Below are 26,222 nucleotides of genomic sequence, written 5' to 3'. Positions count from 1 at the left end.
AAGCCAGCCAGATGGGCGGGGTATAAATAAGTTGTTGTTGTTGTTGTTGTTGTTGTTGTTGTTGTTGTTGTTGTTGTCACTCTATCTGGCCCTCAGGATTCTTCCCAGGTCACACACTCTCCTGAACCACACTGCTAATCAGCTCTGCTTTGCATCTTCCTTGAGTGTTTTTGCCTGGCTGGAATAAGTCCCTGAACTCTAATAAAACTTCTCCCTTCCTTAGATGGAGAATATTATTTATTTAACATAATTTATATGCCACTTGAATGTAAGAAAACCTCTAAGCCAGGGTTGGCAACATTTTTTGAGGCTTGGCCAGTCCACTCCCTGGCAGACCGGGTCGGAAGAGTGCCAGAAATAGCGTGTGCACATGCGCATGAGTGTTCCTCTATCCCGGAAGTGCCCTGAAAATAGCATATACACATGCGTATGGGCGCTCCTCCAAGTACACATAGGGTTGTCATATTTTGAAGAGCAAAAAAAAGGACACATTTGCTGACTTCTACTTTTAACTATGGATCACTATGACGACTCTACCCATGAAAAAGAGGTCATGTCCTGGAAAAAGAGGATATATGGCAACCCTACTTGAGATCACAATGGACAGCTCAAACCAGCCAATGTGAAAAATGTAAATTCCATGCAAGAGATTGTCAGGAAAGGGGTGAAATATGTCAAAGTACCACATCCAGTACTAGTTTTTGAGGCTCATTAGAAAGAACGAAAGCTGTTGTGCTCATAACCTGCTTGTGGGCTTGACTGTTATGTTATGGTTCTGCAGAGAAGCCCACAACAAGGCAGATTAGTCATTTCAGCACCAAGGAGAGCTCAGTGAGCAAGTTGCTCTAGTCTAACAAGGGTTAGAATGGTCTCTGCCGGGGTTCTGCTTTTTCCATGCTTTACCCATTTCTGGGAAACTGGATCTCTTAATGGGCTAACTCTCTGGCCAGATGATGGACACTTCTCCGTGACTCCATTACAGTTTGCAAGGAGTTATATTAGCACCCCAGCACTGGGAGCACCACAGCTGCCATTTGGCATCGCTCCCTGGTTGATAATTTGGGTAAGAATGTTTTGGATAACAGGGAATAAAAATGTCCCTGTGCATATGTTCTGTTACCATTCTGTTATGCAGTATAAGCCTGTATTTTTCTGGTATGTATCAACTTTCTATATATGTATTGGAAATGCTTGCAATAGACACGAAGTTTAGCTTGATAGGGCTAATATGTTAATATATCTTTAAGAAAGGAGCAACAACTAGCTCCAAGAATATGAATATGAAAATCTCAAATGGCTTTTTGAAATAAAACATGGTGTATTCCCTTTAGGCTATGTTTCCCTTTGAAAAGGGGGCTCTAAACACAAGGAAGTCTGAGAAAAACTAGACCGATATGCTCAGAGGGATTACATTAATATTAAAAGACAAGCACAGGCATCAAGCATTTTTATTTCAGTATGTTAGACAGCAATCACAAGCTTCCTTGTTTAAGACCAGGATTTATTCATTTTGAACAGAAATTGCTAATCCTGTTCAAGGAAAATCTTTTCAACATAATTTTAGAACATTTTATAATACAGAATTCTACTTTAAGTGTAAAAGAGCATATTTCTTCTTTGTTTTAAAGATTAGTTTTCTTGCATTATTCTAGTCAGTCAAAAATCACCAGGAATGATTCAGCATACATAATCCACTATGCATCTATTTGCATAATATTAAGCACAAGCCAATCATACAGTCATACCATTGGGATGAACCCAGTGGACCATCTTGAAGCAGCAGATCCTGACCTATACCAGTAGTTTATACAGTGCTTTGGGGGGAGATGCAGGGGTACGCACACCCCTAAACATTTTGTGAATCTATATCTAAAATATATCATTTTTTAGTTTCTTCTCTAGCACAGTGAATTGTCAGTTCCATTGCTACCCCTGCGCAATGTTTCCTGAGTCTCAGGTGAAAACAAATGTTTAATGTGTGAAGTAGGAGTTGGAATCTAGCATGGTGATTGGTCAGTTTTGTTGTTATCACCTCCGATGGCAGCTTCATTTCCTTTCCCAGAAAGGAATCAGGAAAATGTTAGTGCACACAACTTCATGCCAATGTGGAAGTTACCATGAGCTGTCTGCTGTGTAATATGAGATAATGCATGTTCTTTGTACTTTTGTCCATTTACTGTATTTATTTTCCCCAATTTGAACTATAAAATGATGATTTTCTTGAGTCAAAATGAGAGTACCCCTAAACATTTTTTTAGATAAAAAGCACTGAGTTTATATAATAAGATGCTCATTGTTATTGGATAACTGGCCTAGAAGTTAATATTTTTATCCGAAGCAACTGCCTCTTACTTCCTCACTAGTTGAACAATTGCTGTGCCTGTACTTTCAAATTTCCAGTCCCATTTGCACTGCAGGTGATAGATATGATCAAAACTCATGTCTTTGGCACATTGGAAGCTGCTTATTTTATTTAAAACCATTTCTAAACTACTTAATATTTAAACACATCTAAGTAGTATACAGAACTGCAACATAAAAATACCAGATAAAATGGTATCATAAAAATACCAATACAGCATTTAAAACCAGTAAACTGCACAGTACTGTGAAAACAATAATGGGGGCCAATTTTGTGGGTCAGGGAAAACCTGGGGGAAAATATGTTTCTTTACAAGAAGCCTCCAGACAGTGGACACAATGCATCTGAACTCCTACTTCCTGTCTGTCACCATTACTTTTATTATTACTTTATATCTTTTCTATTAACTGGGATAGATTGATTGAAGAATATAAACCAGGTAAATGCTGAAAGGCAGCTCTGGTGCTCCCAGTGATAAGGCTTCAGAGCAAAAGGGGGGAAAGAGAGAAAAGTGGAGAGGTATTAGAGATACCTTCCTGGATAAAGAACAGCTAGCATTAGTGGCATGTGTCTGTCACTTTCTGATGTGCAGAACCATCCACTCCCAGTCTTCCAACTCCTGCTTGAACTATCTTATCTAGTGCAATTCTGAAAATTTAATGGGAGCATCATATCATTGCTTCAGCCACCGAAATCGTTCTATGGTGTTTTCCCTCTTATCTTTAGACTTCTCAGGGAAACGAAGAACAGGTTTGTTTTTAGAAGCCCTTACACTTACAGAAGCACTTTTCTTCAACAGGTACCTTATTTTAAGGAGGTTAATCTGGCATTGTAAAAATACAAGAACACAAAGCACAAAATAAGGGCTGTAAATTCTGATCAGCTCAGTCGGTTGGCTAATCAAGCAAAACTTGAGCTAACAGACTAAATTATGGCTCCTGACAATAGGTCCCTCCACCCTATAGCAAACATGAAGTATTACCCCCCCCCCGTTAATATCCAAAGCTCGCATGTATTTAACACTTCTGGATGAAATTGCTGTGATCGCCCACCCACATAGCTTCTGTGAGTGAATTCTCATACCACTACATTGAAATGAATGTGCATGTATATCTAAATCTGCATCTTCAACAATACTGATGGGTTTTGAACTTGTTCATCTATTATATCCGTTGTTTTTCTGAACAATATGGCTACGGGATGGGGAACTCACAGTGGTGTTGGCTATTACCTGTATCATGTCTAAACCAGTTCAGCAGCCTACCAACTTCAGTAGGATTTACTATCACCTATATGAGAGCATTTGTCTACTGCTAATTATTTTTTTTGAATCTGCTAAAGAAAAGGAATTTCAGAATAAATGTTTACATGTACTTCTTAACTTTTACAAATGACCTAGGTTAGAGTAAACAGATGGAACTATTCTGGAATTATCCTGAATAGAACCATTATGCCTTTTGCTGATTTGGTTGTACACTGTCAATACCTCCTCCCTGATGGAGAACTGATATTTTTTTTAATCCCTTTGCTCCCAGCACTGATGCAAAATCTACAGTATATTCAGCCCTGAAATAAGAAAGCCCAGCTAAAAGACATTCTCTCTGAAATCAATATTTTTTTTGTCTGCCTTTATTCTGTAGTGAACATTAATATATTATAAGCCTCATAAAGCATCAGTGAATCTAACAAGCCTAGAGCTTAGCCAACAAAAGTTGTCCTTTTTTTAATGGCTTTTGAATTGGGGTGCAAGCACCACTTCCCAGTAATTGGGGAGAAAAGAGAAGTAAAAGTCGGATGTCATGTTGAGATAAACAACCACAATGTAAATATATTTTATTATGTGAATATAAGATAGAAAATAATTAGGAAGGAAAGGAAAAACAAGCTGAGCGGTTTAGAACCGACTCCTAAGCATGTCAACAATATTCCATTGATCATATCCTTCACAAATGGTTACCGAAAACCTCAAGACTTTATGCCTAGGGTGGCTGACCTTTTATGGTCTGAGGGTTGTGTTTACCCTTGGCCAAACATCAGGGGTGGTCGCATGCCAATAGTGGGGGAAGCCACCCCACACTGTCACACACACACACACACACACACACACACACACACAGGCACAAAGCTTCCCCTGCATTAAATCGATCCACTAAAGAGAGAATTGTCAACCCCTCTCTGCCCATCAAAGGATCAATCTGGTGACCAGGGAGAAGGCAACTTGTTCCCAACCAGGGTGTTGACCTGGGTGCAGACGTTTGTGAGCCGGAGGGGGGGATCATTGGAGGGGGTTTTGGCCACTGCTGCTCTGTGCTCTTTGGCTGAAACTAAGTTCCACAAAAATCCGTAATATCTAAATCAGGCATGTCCAAAGGCGTAGCCAATAGCACACAGAAGTGCTGCAGACATGGGAGTTCAACAGTATGTTTGTTGCAGAAGAAACCACCTTATACCAAGTTGGCCCATTAGTCCCTCTAATTTAGTTCAGTCTACAGGGTTTCAGACCAGGCAGTGCATGATGGAGTCAGAGATGGAACCAGTGCATAGCAAGAGCTTTACATCTGAGCCACAGTGCTCTGCAGGAAGATCTGGAGGTCTAACCAAAAGAGGGGCAGGAGGACAAGGAACCTGTGATCCTCCAGCGCTTGTTAGACTCTAGTTCCCAGGCTCAGCCAACATGATCAGAGATACAGTGGTACCTCGGATTAAGAACTTAATTCGTTCTGGAGGTCCGTTCTTAACCTGAAACTGTTCTTAACCTGAAGCACCACTTTAGTTAATGCGGCCTCCTCCTGCTGCTGCAACGCCAGAGCACGATTTCTGTTCTCATCCTGAAGCAAAGTTCTTAACCTGAGGTACTATTTCTGGGTTAGCAGAGTCTGTAACCTGAAGCGTATGTAACCTGAAGTGTATGTAACCCGAGGTACCACTGTACTCAGAGTGGTAGTGGTCTCATGCAGCTTAGAAAAATGCATGAAACCACCGGGGGGGGGGCACATATTCCTTATACCAGAGCTAAATTTTCCCCTATTGTATTATCACTATTACTGATTACATTTATCTGTCGCTTTATAAAAAATAAAATGTCTCAAACTTTCATATGATGGCCTTGCGTTGATTGTTATCAACTGCAATGTAGCCAGCCAGCCACTGTTCACCTGAAGGTTTGTAGACATATGCCTCTAAGCAATCTCAGATGATCGGATCTTCATATGGATGGGAATGGAAATACCTTCCTCACTCCTAAAGAAAGTTAATAAGAATCATACCATGGCAAGCCACAATCCCTTTCAGAATGGCTGACTGAGGCTCTACACATTTCAAAGGATTCATATAGGGCAGGGCAGGGCAGGGCAGGGCAACCTTTGACCCTCCAGATGTTACCATGGTCAAGGTTGATGCGAGCTGTAGTGCAGAAACCTCTGGAGGGACAAAGGGTTGAGGCTGCATGGCCGACACTTTCAGCTCTGCCCCTGGCTCCTTCACATGTCCTGACATCGCATGTGTGACGTCAGAACATTGCCGCCCCCCCATCATCCTCGTAAGAGGGCACCTCCGATGTCACTGAGATCAATTAGACTTCTCAACAAGAGTATATTGCTGGCAGCGTGCATAAGGGGTACATCTTCCCACAACAGTGCTGACAGTTATTCTTGAATATTCTAGCAGACAAGGTTAGCAACCTTTCAAACTGCAGAAACTTTTTTTAAAATAGAGAACATTTTGAAAAACAATGAAAAATTGCCGCATAACCTGACTTCACAGTTGATTCAATAAAAAACAACCACCACTTTTTGCCATTTTCAGAAACTGAAGGTAAATAACAAGAGGTAGTGTTATACATGAGGTGTCAACTATATTGCTTCTTTATGTAATATGCAATGGTGTCTATTTTTAGATATTTGAACATGTGCTGAATTGCTTATCAAAGGGCTTCATAAATCTTCTATATGACCGTGGCTGAGTTTTACATAAATTTCAACCAAGCCACAGCCACACTATGAAAACAGAAGCCTTACTTCTTTCATATGATTTCAGTTCAGCTCCCAAGGGCAAGATGTTTGGAACTGTAGCAAGTGATAAAGGCTATGAACTCTGGAGAATAACAGAGAGAGAGAAACGAAATGGGGAATCAATTTGAGGGAATCTTCCTGAAGACTAAGGTAATATCTACACCATACACTGAAAACATATTTATATTACTTTAACAGTCATGGCTCCCCCCGCCCCTGAATTATGAGAATTGTAATGGACCTCTCACAGAGCTACAATTCCCAGCTTTCTTAATGATTTAAAAAACCCTTACTTATTTTTCTCAAACGTCATACAATGGGGTCAAGACTGAACAAATATAAATGCATGTACAGTGGTACCTCAGGTTAAGTATTTAATTCGTTCCAGAGGTCTGTTCTTAACCTGAAACTGTTCTTAACCTGAAGCACCACTTTAGCTAATGGGGCCTCCTGCTGCTGCCTTGACACTGGAGCTCGATTTCTGTTCTTATCCTGAAGCAAAGTTCTTAACCTGAAGCACTATTTCTGGGTTAGCGGAGTGTGTAACCTGAAGCGTGTGTAACCTGAAGCGTATGTAACCTGAAGCGTATGTAACCTGAAGTGTATGTAACCTGAAGCGTATGTAACCTGAGGTACCACTGTATAGAAGAGAAACATCTACTTAACCAGAGCCCTCTCTTCTTTGTCCACTTTTGCAATTTCCATTTCCAAAGAGAGCAGCAATAAATAAATCAGTGGCTTATTTCTTCAGCACTGGGGTGGGTGGGGGGACACAATGACAATAGAACACAAAAGTTGCAACATATGTGCAGCTTTCTCCAAGGTGTGTGTGTCCTCTTTTGTATTCTAGACTTGTGTGGGACTTGTATTTATTTCAAGGTTTCCAGAAGCTCCCTAGATAGCCTTTTAAAGGAATTCAATAGAATAAAAATATCAGCACATACTCTAGCCCAGAGAAACCCATTTGTCTTTAAACAAGGATGGCACAATTACAGCAATTAAACGCAAGCTTAATTATAGAGCTAAACTGGTTATAAATAACCAAACTTGAAGAAGAAAAGTTCTCATGTTTCCTAATGTAGCTTCATCTCTGTAAAAAGGAGGAAAAGACCCCACAGAATCTCACAGAAAAGAAAGAGAAATGTATGTCAACAAGCGAAAAGAAAAACAAGAAAGGTGTTCACAGTTGAGCACCTTAGATTCAAAGGAGTATCTTCTACAAAAGGCTTGTTATAGATTCATCAGCTGTTCTGTATTACAAGAGGTGACTGAAGTGTGACTTCAAAGTGAATACTCAAATATAGAACAACCAATAGAACTAATGAGATTTGAGAACTATATAATACAGTGCTACATGAGCAGTGGTGTAGTGTTATGTACACAAGCTTGGGGCTCATGAACTGCTTTCCTTTTCCAGTGCAACTGCATGGAAGAGACTGGAAGCTTTCATTTCAAATTTTAACTAACCACGGTTTATCATCATGTCTAAACCCAGATGAACTGCGGTTAGATTTAAATATGATTTGGGGACAAAAGTGTGGTTTACTTTGATAACCTAAATCATGTTGATGTTTAACCCTAGTTTGTGGCCCATATGTAATAATAAATCATATTTAATTGAAAACGGAATCGAAAACATGATCTCTTCCTCACAGCTGCATTGGAAGAAGAGAGGAAAGAAAGAGGGCACCAGTGCCAAGCTCATGTACATATGAACTAGATGTTTTGGTATGATTTTTCAACTAGCTGTGACAGGATCTGTCAGAATTATCAGCTAGCTCACATTTAACAATTTTGCTCACCAAAGTGTAGCAGGGTAAGTTTGTCAAATGCAAGACAAATTATGTCAATAATATTCTCATAGTCCTCTAATTTAAAAATGATAAATTGAGTCTGGCAGAAATTTATTCTGGACACATCCATGATAGTTTCTACTAATAACTGAATCGTTATCAAGATTATTTCAAACTGCTTCCATTACCATCAGTTCTAGCATCTTTCCTGGAATCAAAGCTAGATTGCCCATAATTTTGTTTCCTCTTTTCTCCCTCTTCTGAAGACTGGAAAATTTGCACAGTTTCAGTCTTGCCATCATTTTCAGTCTTGTGGTGGCACCTCACCCCTTTCCCAGTATTTTTGCAAATATTATGGTTCTGAAACTACTTTAGTTCCCTACAATCCAATTCACCTGGCCCCAAAGTTTCAGACTCATTCAGGTAGCTAGGTATTCCTTACCACCTCGCTATCAGAGAAACCTACGGTCTGCAAATAATAACACCCTCAAGGTCCCAGGCCTCAGAGAGGTTAGGCTGGCCTCAACTAGAGCCAGGGCCTTCTCGGCTGCGGCTCCAACCTGGTGGAATGCTCTGTCACAAGAGACTAGGGCCCTGCGGGACCTGACATCTTTCCGCAGGGCCTGCAAGACAGAGTTGTTCCGCCAGGCCTTTGGTCAGGGCGCAGCTTGACTCCCTCCTCTGGCAACCTGCGCAGAATTTTGTTTAATCGGTTGCCATCAATTTGATTTTAACTAATTTTTATAATGAAATATTTTTAGAATGTGTTATTATTTGATTGTTTATTTGATTGTTGTTAGCCGCCCTGAGCCCGGCTTGGCTGGGGAGGGCGGGATATAAATAAAATTTATTATTATTATTATCAACCTAGAACTGCAATCCAGACTCCTCCCCAGTCATACTACATTTGAAAAGCTGCACTCAAATCATGTTTTGGGAGAAGACTGAGGCATAATAGGAGCTGACCTGTGGTACCTCTTCCTTGTCAACAGTTAACATTCCACCATCCATACTCACATTAAGCCTACTGTTTCCTCCCTCTTGCTTTAAACATAGAAGAAAAGCCCTTCTTGTAACTTGCAAAATCCCTTACCAACCTCAGCTTGTTCTAAGTTTTAGCTTTCCTGGTGCTGCCTCTACAAGTATTGGCTCCTCATCTGAACTTGTCCTTGGTGTCCTCTCCTTTCTTCCATGTATTATATATGTCCTTTTTTGTTTTCTGCTCATCACTCTGCTTTTTTGTGTAACATCACTGTCATTTTAGATGTCTCCCTCTTTTTTTCTTTTTCTTTTTGTTTCTCATTGGGATTATTTGTGATTCTGCCTCCAGGAAATCAGCCTTTTTGGGCTTCTATTCCCATTAGGGTATCTAGCCATCAAATCCTACTTAGCTTTTCTCTGAGCTCCAGCTGTCCTGAAATTCAAGGCACATATTTGACTGTGCTGACCTTTCGTTTTCAATAAGATCCAGAACTCCAGCCCATTATTCCAGTCCAAAAAGTCCAACATTTTATGGACACAGTCCCCGCAAAGTCCCCACTGCTTTGAACTCATCGGCTAAAACTTCCCTATTGATTAGAATCAAGCCAAGGATAGCCAATCCCCTCACTTCTGAAAGAGAATGTTGGCAGCAAGGAAAACCCATACATAGCGGAGTTTGTCTGCTTACAGATATCAGAGTAGTGATAGGAAAACATTATTTATTGCAATAATTAGCTTGCCCTTTCCTAAGGAGCTCAAGGCTGCAAATATGATGCCTCCCACCCTCCTTTTACCACCTCATCAACCCTGAGAGAGAATAGCTGAGAGTTTGTGACTTGCCCAAGGTCACCCAGTGAACATCATGGTTGAGCAGGGATTTGAACTACAGTCTTTCCGGTTCTCTTCAACACCCCATCAACAACACTACATTGGCTTATTTCTAATACAAAGAGATGCGACTCTAATGTAGAAAAACATTTTCCAGGGCATCTTTTTTAAAACTAGCATTTTAACAGTTATATAACTAGCCTAGTTTGACATGATATATTGCCATAGTTAGCTAGCTCCTCAACCGACACAGATGCCAGAAACCTAAATGCCAGTAAATACAGGGGAACACTATTTCTAGAGCAAACAATAAGTACAAAACACCCCACCCTCTGATCCATTAAAAAAGCCTTTTATAAAAATAAGATGCATGCTTTCAATAGGCCTTGTGGGCAGCTACAGCTGGTAAAAATAAACATGGCAGGATTCAGTGAAAATTTCTCCCTGGCTAAAATAGGGTTCTGAAAGATGTGGCACCTGTTTTATTAATAACAGAGTGTTGTCAAAAATTGTCCTATACAGGTAACCCCTGTGTTCCACGAATCTTTTAAAAATGTGAACATCAGTTTAAAACGCACATCAGTTATTTCTCTATATATTTTTGTATTTCTTGCTTTCAGCAGGAGACTAATAAATATTAGATTTCTTACCGCAAAGATTCTTCTCCCTCTCTTTTACTTCAGGGACCATCTCCAGAGAGACAATGAAACTAAATCTATGAGAAAACCACAAGCATAAAATGTAAGCAGTTTTACTAGAAGAATGCCTAAAGACAGACACAAATCTTGCAGGACAGATGTAACAAGTACACAAACATATTCACAGACCATTTAATACATAAGGCAGCCAGAGAAACAGGGAGCATTTTGTACATTAGAAGGTCACGGTTCTCTAATGTGGCACTACCACCAACCTGTTGCTTTTTATTTTTTTGACATTATAGATTCACCTTCTCACATAAAATGTTCATTTCTTTCTTCACTTGAGGCTGACTGAAAGGAACTGTCTCATGCAGACTTCAAAGGCAATTTATTTTGTTATTTCTATTTATTACTTGTTTTGCGGAAGCTTATAGATCTGTACAAAGTAAAACTTGCTATACTTTATATATTTTATATTATATTTTATCTCGTGTCATTTTTGTAGGTCTGTCACAGCAGTATGATAAACTATATAACAGACTAAAAAGTTATAGGCCCATTCATCATCAAGTAATTCAAAGGAAACAACACGGATTACTTTCCTTTTCTTTTTCTTGACTAAAGTATCTCACACAGAAAAGGAATCAAAACCAGAGGAAATCTTAAGTAACAAGATACTCAGGACCCTACATTTGGGTTGGCTCCAGATGATCAGAGTAGATCAACTGAAACCAGTGGAGCTTAAGTCATGACTATTGCTTTGATTGGCTCTACTCTAAATGTGACTAACTCTGAATTCAACATTTTATTAACATGTTATGCCCCTTAGGTTTTGTTTCAATGCTGCAAAGTGAATTTGTATCAATTAACTCAGGGTACATTAAATAAACTGTTGGATTTACTTATTTTTCTTTCTTTCTTTTAAAGGACACTGTGTCCTTTGAATGCACGGAAGAAGTTATAGATGAGTTTGGTGACAGCAAATGACAGGCACTGCACTTGGATCTCAGGAAGCCCTGATAATAATGGGATGTGACAGGCACCCTTCAAAAAAGTAACAGTTCTGTTCTTGGTAACAGGTCAGATGAAGAATGATGGAACAGAGAAGTGGAGTCGTCACCACACCCGAAGCACTGTCAGGGCAGAAGGTTGGGTAGAACACATTTTTCGCTCCATTGTATTATTATTACTACAACTACTTTGAACTTTGCTACCCGCCCTTTGCCAGCAGGTCCCAGGGTGGGTTACAACAACTCAAAAATTAAGAATTAAACAACAGTTAAAACAGGAAGAGGGTGGGCCCTGAAAACACGCATCTGAGATGTCAAAGGCCAGGGTAAATAGGTGTGTTTTCAGCATTCACTGAAACTTGTATAGTGAAGAAGCCAGACACAGCTGGTCTTGACAGCAAGTGGAAGGACCCCTCTTCCTGCACCCCCACCAGCAGCAAGAGATGAGCAGTAGCTGGGACAACTGAAAAGGAGGTGAAACTTCTGCCACCATCTCCCTGCTTTGCTTTTCTATTGCTCCCACTGAAGAGAGAGGAGAGATGCTTGGAGGAGGACTTCTGGACCCCACCACAACTGATCTGCAGCAGCTGGCCTGATGACAGACTGTCAGGTGGGCTGGAGAGATTACTAGGGGGTGGTTTTGGTTTTGAAGTGTATGGCTTTTGGTCTAGGGAGGCGACTGAGGTTTCATTTATCTGCTAACTAGTGGGTCGGAGTATTGCTTCATTTATTGTTTGACTACATTGCTAATGTTGTTTGTTACGGTTTATGGGGCTGGTGTGTTGTTTTTGTTTTTCTTGCATGTGATATGAAATGTTAATGCACTATATGACCCCCCCCTCCCCCTGTGTTATTACTTATGTGCCTTTATTTGTCTTTAAGTTTCTTGGAAACCATCGGGTGACATCCAACTAATAAGGTAAATAAATGAATAAATGTAAAGTCTTCATCATGGTTTTGGATTCAAGTCTGCTAGCTAGTGATTGATTGATTGATTGATTGATTGTGCTCCAAAAAACGTGGCCAGATACAAAACAGGACAGGACTGCTACTCCTCTGATAGATGTGTATAGCAGAGAATCCCCGCTAGTCATACAAGCCATAGATGAAGACTCATGAGGAATAGTAAGGGTAGGTGGTACATGTACTGCTTCCCCAGAGCACCCAGCATCCTCTCCCTGAGGCCACTGCCACACTCTGCCTATTATCAGGGCCAGCACTGGCTGTTTGATAGCTCATCAGGATCGCCAGACAAAAAAGGGGTAAAGGCTCTAATCAGGTAGAAGAAGAAATTCAGCAGGTGAAGTTTACATTACAATTCCCTCCTTTACACAACATTCATAGAGCAGGAGTCTTGTCCTCTTTTTGATCTGGCCCCTGTATATCAAGTCATTCTAGCCAAGTCCTCCTCTTGTTCTTCCCTGAGTGGCCCCTGTCATCCTAGCACATGGTTCACCATGAAGTTATTCAGGATGCTCTAGTCCTTGCCAGCATTTCAGAGAATAAATTTGTTATAAACACTCCCTAGCATGGACCAACTTCCCCATTCGCTTTAATGAAGCTTCTCCTGCACAAGCTTTTCCTCCCATTCAATCAAAATAAATAAATAGGGAAGGCCAGCATTTCAGGAAAGAACATTGGTGTGTAAAGGGTGTTCCGGGCTAAGATGCTGAAAATCTAGTCAGTGTTGATTTCAAGGATAAGCAAGTCTGAAACAATCCCATCTTAAGATGAAAGAGCTACCAGTTAATAGTCATTAGCTAATATGCAATGAATACACAGCTAAGACTGAGTTTTCTGTCTCATTTTGCCAATGTTAGTATTAGAGTAGGCACTGGAGTTTCGTCTTAGCTCAGTGTTTGGTACAACATTAATCTCACTGTAGTGACTATGAAACAAAACAAAACCAGTAGCACACACACACACACACACACACACACACACACACACACACACTTTCACTCTTGATGGGAGCTAGCTCCAGAGCTCTTCTTCAGATCCCTGGGGAAGATCAAGACATAAGACTCACCAGAGTTGAACTAATCAAAACCACTGATGGCACAAATTACCCAAGGCAGTCAGCACAGAGGTCACCGCAACTAAAATGATCAAAGGTTCAGGACGATCATGCAGCTAAATAAAAATGTCACAGTGATCTGCACTGAGTAAATATGAAAAGAATGGAAGTGAATAAAAAGCTAGAAGGATTTCAGAGGCAACCTTCTGGCAATGATAGTTTGAAAAGAAGAATTGGATTTGGAAGACATTTTTCTAGTATAAGCTTTCTGCATGATCTGCTTACTTCCAGAGGAGTCTCCTGTCTGTGTCTTACACACACACACACACACACACACACACACACACTTTTACACTACAGATACTTCAGCATGCTAAAATAAATCCTCATTTCTACAAATGTTCCATATAAGTAATCATTCAATTGCTGGCAGAAGCAGAAATCAAATGGCTTTTTCAACTAGATTTTGCTAATACATTAATAATCAGATTTCACAGTGCCGTTTACTGGCTTTGACCTCACAATGAATTATGCACAAAGAGGTCCCACTTGGCTATGGATGTCAATATCTTCAACTGCAAACCACTGCATGACCAGTAATGGAAAGTTCTGGTTGTACTCAGGGCAGGGCAGAAGTCCAGGGCTCCACACAGCAAAATGAGCAAGACCCCCCCCAATATTACCTAACAGCACTAATCTGATATTTTTAAAGCACCAGTCCAAGATTCAACACACACCCAATCATTTTAAGATGACTCTTTCCTAACGTGATGCTGCTATATTTGTTGTTTTTAAACTGATGTTTAAGGTGTTATCTCTTCTGCTGTTTTCAATTCCATTACTTTGAAATTCTTCATTTAAAGATTTAAGATAAATAAGCAAATTTTTTAAATTAACTAATGTGCAGGGCAATCCTATACATGTGTTATGTATTCAGTGGTCTGTGTGTGCCTGAATCTGGACTAAGGATTCTGAGCTCCTGTGTTCTGATTCGATACATGACATCCAATCACAGAACATTTCAGGATTGGGGCCTCTGCCATTGGCCCTTAAACTCTTGAGTCGTGATTCACAGCTTGGAAGTATAGACAGCCAATCACGTTGGGAGTGGGTGGCCCAGGCCTTCAGAAATGTATATAAACAGTTGCTTTGCCCTGATGTCCAGTTCTGTTAGTTCAATAAAGGTTCTTGTTGTTATCACTGTGTCTTGCCTCGTGGGAACCCACCTACACTTCAACATGTCTACTCAGAATTATTGAGTTCCATGGGACACACTCCCAGCTACATGAGTATAGTGTTGCATGCTAAATAATAAAATTAGACTCTAATCCTGTACTGTTTCCTGGGCTTAAACCCCATTAAACTCAGTGGGACTTCCTCCTGAGTAGTAGACATGTGTAGGATTGCATTGCCATATTGTTCAAGCTACTTTTGTAAAACTTGGGTTACTCTAGATTTACACCACTGGAGCAAGAAACAATATCCGATCCCCATGCATTGCTTTTCAATACTATTTTTATTCCATGACCTATTTAAGCAGTTGCCTTTGTCAGAGGAAAGAAAAGCTGTTGCTGTTAACACTGAACTATGCATTTCACTGTCACCTCCTGCATTCTTGACAGATGATTCCATAAATGAGAAAGAAAGAAATAAAAAAAAAACCTGAGGACAAACAAATAGAGGATTTGTTGCATCTCATAGCATTGCCTGTTCAGCCTGAGAAATAGTCAATGTTACCACTCTGCCTTTTTTACTTACTTAAAACATTGCCATTCCGTCTCTTCACCAGACTCTCAGGGAGGAATATGTATTAAAAGTCACAGCAATATATAAAATAAAAATGTTTAGTTAATAAAAAATACAGCAGTATGCAGAATGTCCAGCTGTCCCAGTTCCATCCTAGCTGATCAGCCATTGCATTTTCCCAAAGCCCCATGGTCTGGAACACAACAAAACCAAAACAGAAGGGAAATGTAGGGAGCCATGATGGTAAAGTGCTTTAAATGGTGCAGGTGTAGCTGGCTTCAATGAAGAAAAGGCCAGCAGCCCTTCCCTCTGGCAAGCTAACAACATGATCCAGAGAGCAGTGGTGGTATCAGGGCAGGACTCAGATGCAGAAGTCCCAACGCCTCACTCCGCAGAATAAGCAGCAGGGCTGGCTTGTGCCATTTTGAAATGAATGAAATGCATGGCCATCTAAAGGTGTTTGTGTGTCCTCAAAAGACTATTATGCCCAGAGTCTAAAACTACCCGCACCACTACCAGGCAATGAGGTATATGTGTCCTGATGTCAAGAGATCATGATTGCTAGCACCTTACAATCCTATGCACCCTGTCCTGGAACATGACTCATTGACTCATATAGTAGGGCTTACTTCTGAACAAAAATATATAGGATTTCCATGTAGAACCGGCCCTATCACTAGGCAAAGTAAGGCTGCTGATTTGCACTTTCATGAATGGGCACCAAATGGTTAGATTTTTGTCTATCATCACCATCATTATTAATACCCTAGTACTATAATGAATAGGGACGCGAGTGGCGCTGTGGTCTAAACCACTGAACCTAGGGCTTGCCAATCAGAAGGTTGGCAGTTCGAATCCCCATGATGGGGTGAGCTCCCATTGATCGGTCCCTGCTCCTGCCAACCTAGCAGTTTGAAAGCATGTCAAAGTGCAAGTAGATAAATAGGTACCTCTCCGGCGGGAAGGTAAACGGTTTTCCCGGGCGCTGCTCTGGTTTCACCAGAAGCGGCTTAGTCATGCTGGCCACATGACCCAGAAAAACTGTTTGCGGACAAACGCCGGCTCCCTCGGCCAGTAAAGCGAGATGAGCGCCGCAACCCCAGAGTTGTCCATGACTGGACCTAACGGTCAGGGGCACCTTTACCTTACTATAATGAAAAATTTAACTTAAATGGCCTTGGATACTATGCACCACAGCTTGGATGGGGAAGCACCATTTCCTGCTCCCCCTCCAGCAGCAACAAATCTTTGGTTACTTCTGGTCATTGCTCTGTCAGATTTAGTCCCATCTCCCACCCATCAAAATGCAATATTAATAGTCCCTCAGGGCTGTTATGGGGGTGAACGTTCTGATTAGGACTACATAGCAGGTTGCACGTTAAAGTACGATACAGTTATTAAAATCAAACATGTGGCTGTAACACAAGGTGAAGAAAACCAATTTATCTTTTGAAATTCCTAAAATGAAATAGTCTGGCTACTGATAATCTCAGAACATCTAAAGCATAGAAACATCTGAAGCAAACTGAAGCCTCAATGTGTTCTGTATTGATTTTGCATGTCAATGCTTAAACAAATGCTTGTTTTTGTCCGGGAGTAGGGTTTGTTAAATGGGCACACGCTGCGTCTTAGACACTGAATTATAGGCAGGTTCCTTGTTTGCCCAGCTCCTATGATTTTACGTAGGTTTTCAAAAACAAACAATATTTGGTGTTGATTTAGAATGAACAATAGTGTAAATCAAACATATTGACAGAACGGGAGCCAGAAACCTACATTTTTAAATGACAAAGGATCATGCTAACTTTGCAAACTTTGCCCGGTGTAAATGGAATGCTGACTTCCTGCAAATATGGTTTGCAATTTGCACATAGAGAGGCAAACCCCAGAAAGCAGGATCCTTCCCCATTACTCCTCCCCATGCCCACATATGTCCCCCAATGCAATCTCAGCCCTAACTGTGGATTAGTGCTTCATCTACACAGAAGCTAACCAGAGTTCTCATCCTAGGGTGCAGTACTAACCTTGGTCGCTGCCCATTGAGGCTTAATGGAGTAGTGAGGAGACCGCTGTATTCACAGTCCTGCCAGCCAGGGCAGAAGGTGGAACAGCAGGCAGATCACTATGTCACCTGGGATCCAGTCCAGATCATGTTTGGCAGGTGGAAGGGGCAGGTGATGCTGTCATTACTCCACAGGTGTAGGACCGCGGAGGTCAGCAGGATTGGACGGACGACACCTCTGCCCAATCCACACATATACCAGAATATAGGGGGTTTGGATTTCTCAGCTGAACAAGGATTCAGCTGGGATATCCTCACATGGCTTCAGTAAATATTATTCTTCTTGTGGAGAAAAGGTAGAAAATATATGCCTAAATTGACTGCTACAGATGCATGTAAGGCACATTATCTGCAATGATCTCCACATGTACGCACACAGAGGTACATTTGTGCAAATTCTGATCAACAAATTCTGACCTTGTCCTACGCAACAATTTGCTGTTCTATATTAAACAGTTTTGCTAGATGCCCATTTTGTTATTTCTCTTTCCTTTGGCAGCTCTGATTGCTTCAGAGTTTAGGCAAAGAATTTCAAATGAAGTTGTTACACGATACATCAAATACATTCTCCACATTTCCCACAATTGACAGGTACTGCAGCAAATTTCCCATTGTGAAAGCCTCATAAACCAAACAGATTATTCCATTTCTTCAAGTCATTTTGAAAGAACCAAATGACTGGAGCTATTTAGATGCTATTTTGTATTGTGAGTCTCCCCCCCCCCCCCGCCTCGCCTCGCATCCGCTTTTGTTGTTGTTTCATATAGCGGTAAAGAAACATACTGGGGGGGAGGGGGAGAGAGAAAGGTGGCCTTTTATGTGCAGATGCCGGATTACAAATTCATTTTGGCACTCCTCTCAGCTATAATCAGTGCGAGAACATTGTCATTCGAAGTGCAACATTCAACTGGATGAACATATATGCCTACCTGCTGCCATTTTCATCTACAGTACAAGGTGGCATGAGAGGCATAAGAATGGTCTACAGTGGTACCTCGGGTTAAGAACTTAATTCGTTCTGGAGGTCCGTACTTAACCTGAAACTTTTCTTAACCTGAAGCACCACTTTAGCTAATGGGGCCTCCTGCTGCTGCTGCGCCGCCGGAGCATGATTTCTGTTCTCATCCTGAAGCAAAGTTCTTAACCTGAAGTACTATTTGTGGAATCTGTAACCTGAAGAGTCTGTAACCCGAGGTACCACTGTATTGTGTTTCCACAAGCAGAACAGGAAGGCACCAATCCTCTCCATTGTTTGTCCCAGTATTTAATATTACAAAGTACACAGAATGCCAGCATAGCATTGTCTAGTGCTCTACAGATAGCATGTCACTATAGCTCCCATTATCCCTACTGGGTGGGGCTGATGGGAGTTGGAGTTCAATAACATCTGGAGGCACTGCCTTGTTTACCCCTGCCGTGTGAGTGTATCAGATGACCTTTGGCCACTTATATTGGTCACTATATCCTAGCCTAACTCACCTCACAGGGATGCGGGTGGCGCTGTGGGTTAAACCACAGAGCCTAGGACTTGCCGATCAGAAGGTCGGCGGTTCAAATCCCTGTGACAGGGTGAGCTCCCATTGCTCAGTCCCTGCTCCTGCCAACCTAGCAGTTCGAAAGCACGTCAAAGTGCAAGTAGATAAATAGGTACTGCTCCGGCGGGAAGGTAAACGGCATTTCTGTGCGCTGCTCTGGTTCACCAGAAGCGGCTTAGTCATGCTGGCCTCATGACCTGGAAGCTGTCTGAGACAAACGCCGGCTCCCTCGGCCAATAAAGCGAGATAAGCGCCGCAACCCCAGAGTCAGTCACGACTGGACCTAATGGTCAGGGATCCCTTTACCTTTACTTTAACTCACCTCACAAGTTAGTTGTGAGGATACAGTTGGGTGGAAGGCGAACCACAGACACCTCCTTATAACAAGCACCTTGTTATAAGTAAGTATATTTGCTCTCCTCCAGTCTAATGTACTTCACAGTGCTAATGTGCTTCAGCTCGGTTTTCAGCATTCTTAAGGTTGTGGGGAGAGCCAATTCATATTCCAAATTCTTTTCTGGCTCAAACCAATTTTCATACACTAGCAGGGCCATCAACAATCCTTTGCATTGCAGAAAAGTATATAAACAGCTGAACTTAAAACCACCGAAAGATGAGTTCCAATGGTTCCAATGTTTACAAAACGATTCTGTTTTTGTTAACGGGGGACTCTGGGGACTCGCTGACATACCATTCCCATAATGTCCAAGGAGCAGTGTTATTTGAGATGAGACTGAGTTGACGTGACCATGTAGAAAAGTATTAAATTGTGACCTTTCTATGGTCAGATTTAAGAACACTGATCAGGTTAATCCATCAATGGTAACTAAATCTTACAGATCACGTATATGAATGGCAACATTCCTCTCCAAAGTTTTCTCGCTGAGATTTCTCATCTGCCCAGTTGTCTGGCTCTGTAATATACTTCCTGGTTGCTTTTTAAGGTGGGACGAGTGGTTGTGACAAAGCCTTGGCAATAGGCAGCGCTAGTAGGATGGGAGTCGCCATGTGTGTTAGGATGATCGGGGTCAGATCTAGTTCACAGAACTAGGGCTGGTTCAAATCCAAGGAAATAATGATAGAATCTCTAGAGATGCCCCAAGAGACTTCAGATATAAACAGATGCATCTATTAATGGCTAGCAAAGATTAGGCAAGCAGGAAGTGGAGTAGAAAGTAAAAGATTGAACTCCTACAGCAAGATACATGAAATAAGGCACATAATGCATTTCCACTGCTGAAATGGGGCTGGTTTGTTTCCTGCATGGCACATAACATACACAGGTATTTCTGGGCTCTTCTGTGGAAGAGCAGCACATTTAAAGGACATTTATACCATCAACATACCTTCCCACAAAGAACCCCAGGAACTGAAGTTTACCCCTCATAGAGCTACAATTCCCAGCACCTGTACCAATCTACAGTTCCCAGGATTCTTTGAGGAGAACCATGTGCTTTAGATGTACAGTGTGGATGTGACCTAAGTATCATTAATATAATAAAGTTAAAAATGCAAGGCTGTTGCAGACTTGCAGAGTCGGGACATACTTTAAGGGGGGGGGGGCGTGAAAGATGGTTGATACCAATAGCTAGTCAATCAGAAACAGCAAAGTGGTTTGGGGGAAAGACAAACTGCAAGCTTGGCTGTAGACAGACTCGCTGGGTGGACTGAAGCACTCCTTCTGTCCCAGTTTTTCTTCTGTGAAGGCAACTAGGAAAGGCAGAAATATATAGCCATAATAGATAAAACATTAGTAGGGTGTGTATGGCAAGTGACTACACCCTTCCGGGGATTGGCTCATTTCCACAACAGCCAAGTTGTAGATCAAAGCCCTCAATCCTGATAGTTCTGCTAAAACGAAACTTTTCAAAATAATCCCAGAGAAACATGATACATGGGGATTGTAGCAAAGGAGAAACTTAAATGAGCTACCTTTGTACTCGATCAGAGCTCATGAAGAGTCAAGACTAGCAAGTGCTGTAGGGGAAGGAGAAATTTAATGAAGTCACAGTTGGGACATCTAGAAAAGAGAGAATTAGGAAGAACATGAATACATTTAAATAAGAAGAAAGAATATTTAAACTTGGAAGACAGGACTCCTCACACAACAGAAATTGAGCCTTGGGCACTAAGCCATTCTTTAAATGATTCAGCAGTCAACTTGGCAGTAAAGCCAGAGTTTTGCCACTGTTGAGTAATATATTCCGTTTGGGGATCATAGACTTATATCCATTATACCTAGATTAGATTTGATTTTATACTAAGACAACAAATTATGTCGTAGTAAGCTTTTTCTTCTCTTGTTTTTCCTTGCCATTCCTGTAAGTTTGCTCATCATTTCTAAAAATAAGCACTTTCCAAAAGCATTGCTGCTGTTTCCAAATGGCTTAAACTGTACATATTGAAAGGGGGAAGGGGTTTATCTAGAGGAGGGAGATATTTCATGGAAACTGCAGGACAACTGCACATGTCAAATCCTACTTTGGGGATTGTGCTTGAATGCATGAAGCTGCCTTGTATATAACCCATCCAGGCCTGCATCCCCGATTAAGGACAGTTTTTTCAACCCTTAGGTATGTCTTTGATGGTGGGAACTGTAGTTTAGCATGTCATTGGCATGTCATTGGTACCTGATCTACTCTGATGGGCAGCAGGTCCCCAAGGATTTGAGCTGGTGTCTTTCCAGTCCTCCTACCTGGGATTATTTTAAGTGGAGATGCAAATGGGATGGGATCTTCTATATTCAGAGCTCCACAAATGAGCTACAGGGCCTTCTCAGACTCTTAACAGTTGAAGATGTGATGGTTTCTACAATGTCAAATGAAAGAAAATGAGAGGAGGAGAAGGAGGAGGAAGAAGAAGAAAAGTCAGAATTACATGTGAAGCTGAAAATGCAAAGTTTCAGGTAAAAACATTGATAAGTACTATGTGTGATGCCAGTTATTTTAAACAGTTGCACATTAATTCAAAACCCACAGAACGGTGGTTTGGAATTTACAATTCACATGATTAATAAGCAAAACTGTCACACTAGAGGGGGAAATGTATGACATTAAGACTTCAAGAGCCACATTTTGATAAGGCAAGAATATGTCATAAGAGCTATCTTCAAGGTCCTCAATCCTCTTAAAGATGCCAAATCTGGTCTATTATGCTGTGCGCCACTTAGAAACGGATTTTCAGCATCAGCAAACTAGCTAATATTTTTTCCTCAGCTCGATAATTATTTGAAAACTTTAAGAATGTAAAAGGGTTTTCAAGAAATGCCGTACATATGTATTAGAAATATACAGCCTTAGCTGAAGGTTTGACTTCATTATGAGTTTGCTTGGGAGTTTTTTTTGTATTTCTTTTTGACATCAGGTTTTTCTGCATTTGGGATTTATCTTTTTCTGTCCATACCTGGACATTGCCCTGGGGAAGTAATTGACCCACATCCATACAATGTTTCTTGGTTAGTCACAGAGATTGAAAGGAAATTTGATTTGAACTGGATTTTAATTTGAACCTACCCAGTTCTCACTTTCTCAAACAACATGTGAATGAAAGCATGGCCATCCTTCAAAATGACCACTTCTCAGAATTTTGCAACATGGTTCTCCAACCAGCCAATGGGTGCAAACATGTGTATATTAGGAGAAAGTGTGCATTAAAATGCATAAGCTAACAAAAGCATCCTATGAAATGCATTATGTTAGAGAAAATTGCTTGCAAAATGTGTGTTATTGGGCAAAACTGCATACAGAAATGTATATATGAGGAGAAATTTGCACCAGAACACTGACAAATTTTCACGAGGACTAATAATAATAATAATAAAACATCAAAAATGCATAAATGTGGTGCTCTGAACTTAAGACTGGAAAATGATAAATAGAGAGAAACCAAAAATGACCAAATTGTCCTTCGCTGATTACTCAATGAAAGTGGAACCACTGAGTGTGAGATTTTTTCCCCTGACCAGTCTTGTGCTTGAGTCCCATAATACACATGGTACTTGTTCCAGAGGCATAGGGTGGGGGGCCAGGGGGGGCCATGGCCACAGGTGTACATTTTTTAGGGGGCACAATCAGGCACCCCCACAACAGGCATAGAGCCATAGCAGTTGAGGTGTGGCAGCAGGTGGGTTTGTCTAGTGGGCAGGTGGAGGCAGCAGGTGAAGAGCCTGTTGGGAGGCAGGCTCTGTTCACCCTTCACACAGGCTCCATGCATGTGCCCCCACCCCAGTTGCCCAGTCCACCCCCCACCACCCTGCCCACACCTGTCCCATCCCGGGCTCCAGCAACCCACGCTATACCACTGACTTACTCTATTATGAGAAGGTCACTACATACTACAGTAAGGCTGCAACTTATGTGGAGGTTACATTCTGAGGGTCATGCCTAAAGCCAAAATTGCGTATAGTCAAAATATTTTGGGTGCAATAGCAGGTGGGGCTGCCAAAGTTGTTTTTCCCCAAACACCTGCCCTCTCTTATTTTTTTAATGTTTGCCAAGCGATAAAGTTAAATGTGCATAAGCTGCAAGTGTAATGTACTGCAGATCAGCACTACAGACAATAATAAAAATATGAACCTATACTGGGGTGGGAGGAGGAAACGAAACCAGAGTTCAGTTGTGTCATCATATTGCTAGGGTCTGTACCACACACACAAAACAAATTCAATAGTAAAGTGGTAAGCCAATGGTTCTGTAAGGAAAGAGAGTGCATTTTTTCATATTTGGTGGGAATGTTGGAAAGCAAGGAAACATTAGAGACATCACTGTTATTAATGAAAGTATTTGAGTAAATTTAGTTGCTAACCACTATTGTTCCTTTTAATTTACACTAAAGGTTCTTGAGTTCTTGGAGAATTTCAGACATAAGTTTTATATATAATTACAATTGCAAGAATCCTTTAAGACCAATACTGGAAGGTTGATCATAAACCAATTAAGCTAAGTTAATTACAAAGTTGTGTGAACAGCTGGGGGTCACTGACCATAAAGTTAGAAAAGCAAGAAGCATATTAAAAAATACTGAATAAATGGGAATCAGTGGTCCAATTTGTTTGCTTTTTTAAAAGACTTGGGAATAACTAGTGCAGGAAAGAATTAATGTGTAGTTTTACCATCTAGATATTTAACTTTAACTCTTCTGTGATCATGATTAACCCTCAAGATACTATTTAATGACAATTAAAGTATGCTTTCACTGCAAAGTGTGTCACATCAGGTCTGCCAAATTATAATCTTACACAACTTAAAATGGTTACATCAGTGCTTGGCTCTATGGCTACTAGCTCTGCTAGTACAGTCATACCAGTCATACCAGTGAATACCAGTTGCTGGAAACTGCAGAGAGGGAGAATTTTTTTGTGCCCAGGTCCTGCTTGCAGGTTTCCCACAGGGCTCTGGTTGGCAGCTGTGAGGATGGGACCCTAGACTAGATCATCAGTTCTTCTTATGTTCTTATTGAGCCATCCAGAATCTTGACACACTCAGAAAACTTCAGCTGAAAAATGTTAAACAGGGGACTCAGCTACGTTGGCAAAGAAAAGGCTCTTTATATGTGTTGTTTATGCATTCTAAAAGTGTGACACCAGATGGTGCTGTAAAGTACTGGTTTTTGCCATCCTGATTTCTAATGCAAAGTTCAAAACACGTTTAAGTGAAACACTTATTTGATGTGTCTAGGTCCAGCCAAGGATGGGAAACCTGTGGCCCTCAAGCTATTTCTGGGCACCCATGTCTGGTGGTCAAGGATGGTGGAAGCTGGATTCCAGCAACATCAGGAAGAGCACAGTTTCCCCACCCCTCCTGTAAATGAATAAGCGCAACCAGACAACCATCCTTGTATTGGCTGGACTCCAACCCCACAAACATGTCAGCTGGTCTTTGTTGATTAGATTTGTATCAGCAAACCAGAATCTGAAAGATGGGAAAGCACTTGTTGGCTTTAGTATCACATCTACATGAATTGCTCGAGCCTGGGAAAAATACATATATCGTACAGCTTTATTAGGCATATCACATTTGTGGAAACTATATCTGCTAATGATTTACAGAGCTATTATAGATCCGAAAATTAAATTAAGAAAACAGCAGTAAGGGGAGGGGTAATAAAGAACTACAGAAATGAGAGAGAGATTTAATAGAACAGAGAATAGCTGGAGAGTTGGTGAAAATAATATAGCCACTGCAAGCTGCGGAATCTATTCTCCTAGAGGGAACACAATATATGGCTATGCAAACACTGGGCTATAATTTCATTTTTAAGCTGTGCCAAGGTAACCTTAATTCTGTGCTAAGAAAAAAAAACCTACCAGAAAAGATTGAATTTTGCAACTGGAATAAATTATACACGCTAAGCAGATTTACAAAAGGGGTGTGTGCTACCACCAGTTCTTGGAAGAAGCTAGGAGTTGTTCAAGACACTGGAGTCCCACCCTTGACTGGTGGCAGTCATATTTAGAGATTTTTGTAGGAAGTGGCTTTACACATATGTGCATATATTCTCAGCCATGAGAGGCAGAAACCTACCTTTTAAAACAACACACAAACACTGGGATTCTTTAAAAAGATTCTATGCTTTGTCTAGCTTGCACAGAACTGCAGAACGCACGCAATTCTGGAGATATATTATAGCTGCAACAGGAATTGGCTTCTCATAATCAGAAGGTCCAAAAGCTTTTTCACCTGAAAACCGCATTAATGTAATTTGGTCTTTGTTCGCATCCACAGATTGGAGGTATCTTGATGGATAGCGGTGAAGAAGGAAAAAGCAGAACAAAGAGGATCAATAAAAGATGAATTTGTATAGAGTTCTGAGTAGTAGAATGGGAGGTTTGGGGTCAATCTATACAGCCATTCAGTCCGGGAATACTTGAAAATCCTGTGAGTCAGTCAACTGGATAAATGTAGCCCATAGTCATAAGTTTAAGCTTTTCGGATGCCATCACAAATTTTGATTTTAAATAATTGCAGGCAACTTCTGCAAATGCACATGACTAGATAGCCACAGGGAGAGAAGCGATGTGCATGATTTTGAAATAGTCACCATGCAGCCAATTCCAGTGGGTTGACTCAATTCCAGTCTAAATTAGGTTACCTTAGTGCCCACTGAAATCAATAGAACTAGTTAGTCATCACGACAGAAGTGGGATATCAAATCCAAAGTCTTCTCTTCTTCTCTTCTATGCATGCAGATCAGGAAAATATAACTCCAGAACTTGACTTACATTTCCACGCTTTCTTTT

At 41.0% G+C, this 26,222-nt stretch overlaps 1 protein-coding gene and 1 long non-coding RNA gene across 5 annotated transcripts in view; one reads left to right on the top strand and one right to left on the bottom strand.

Moving 5' to 3' along the window:
* Nucleotides 1-26,222, bottom strand: part of ZNF385D (zinc finger protein 385D) — a 560,232-nt gene that overhangs the window by 397,734 nt on the left and 136,276 nt on the right. For both annotated transcript variants that reach the window (XM_081164656.1, XM_081164666.1), the window contains exon 4: nt 10,625-10,689. The gene's annotated coding sequence lies outside the window, so the exon portion shown is untranslated. The remainder of the gene's footprint in view (nt 1-10,624; nt 10,690-26,222) is intronic.
* Nucleotides 5,895-18,060, top strand: LOC308570220. 3 transcript variants are annotated; one of them, XR_014000988.1, is made up of 5 exons: nt 5,902-6,033; nt 10,658-10,715; nt 11,695-12,235; nt 12,508-12,544; nt 17,950-18,060. It is a non-coding gene; the product is annotated as an uncharacterized lncRNA (long non-coding RNA). The 3 variants fall into 3 exon arrangements; XR_014000989.1 differs by lacking the exon at nt 10,658-10,715 and having other exon boundaries at nt 5,895-6,033; nt 17,950-18,058; XR_014000990.1 differs by lacking the exons at nt 10,658-10,715; nt 12,508-12,544 and having other exon boundaries at nt 5,895-6,033; nt 17,950-18,056.

This window comes from Podarcis bocagei (assembly GCF_964188305.1).
Source record: "Podarcis bocagei genome assembly, chromosome: 12".
Taxonomy (NCBI): Eukaryota; Metazoa; Chordata; class Lepidosauria; order Squamata; family Lacertidae; genus Podarcis; species Podarcis bocagei.
The sequence above is the reverse complement of the archived record's forward strand: the minus strand, read 5'-3'. Positions and strand labels throughout refer to the sequence as shown.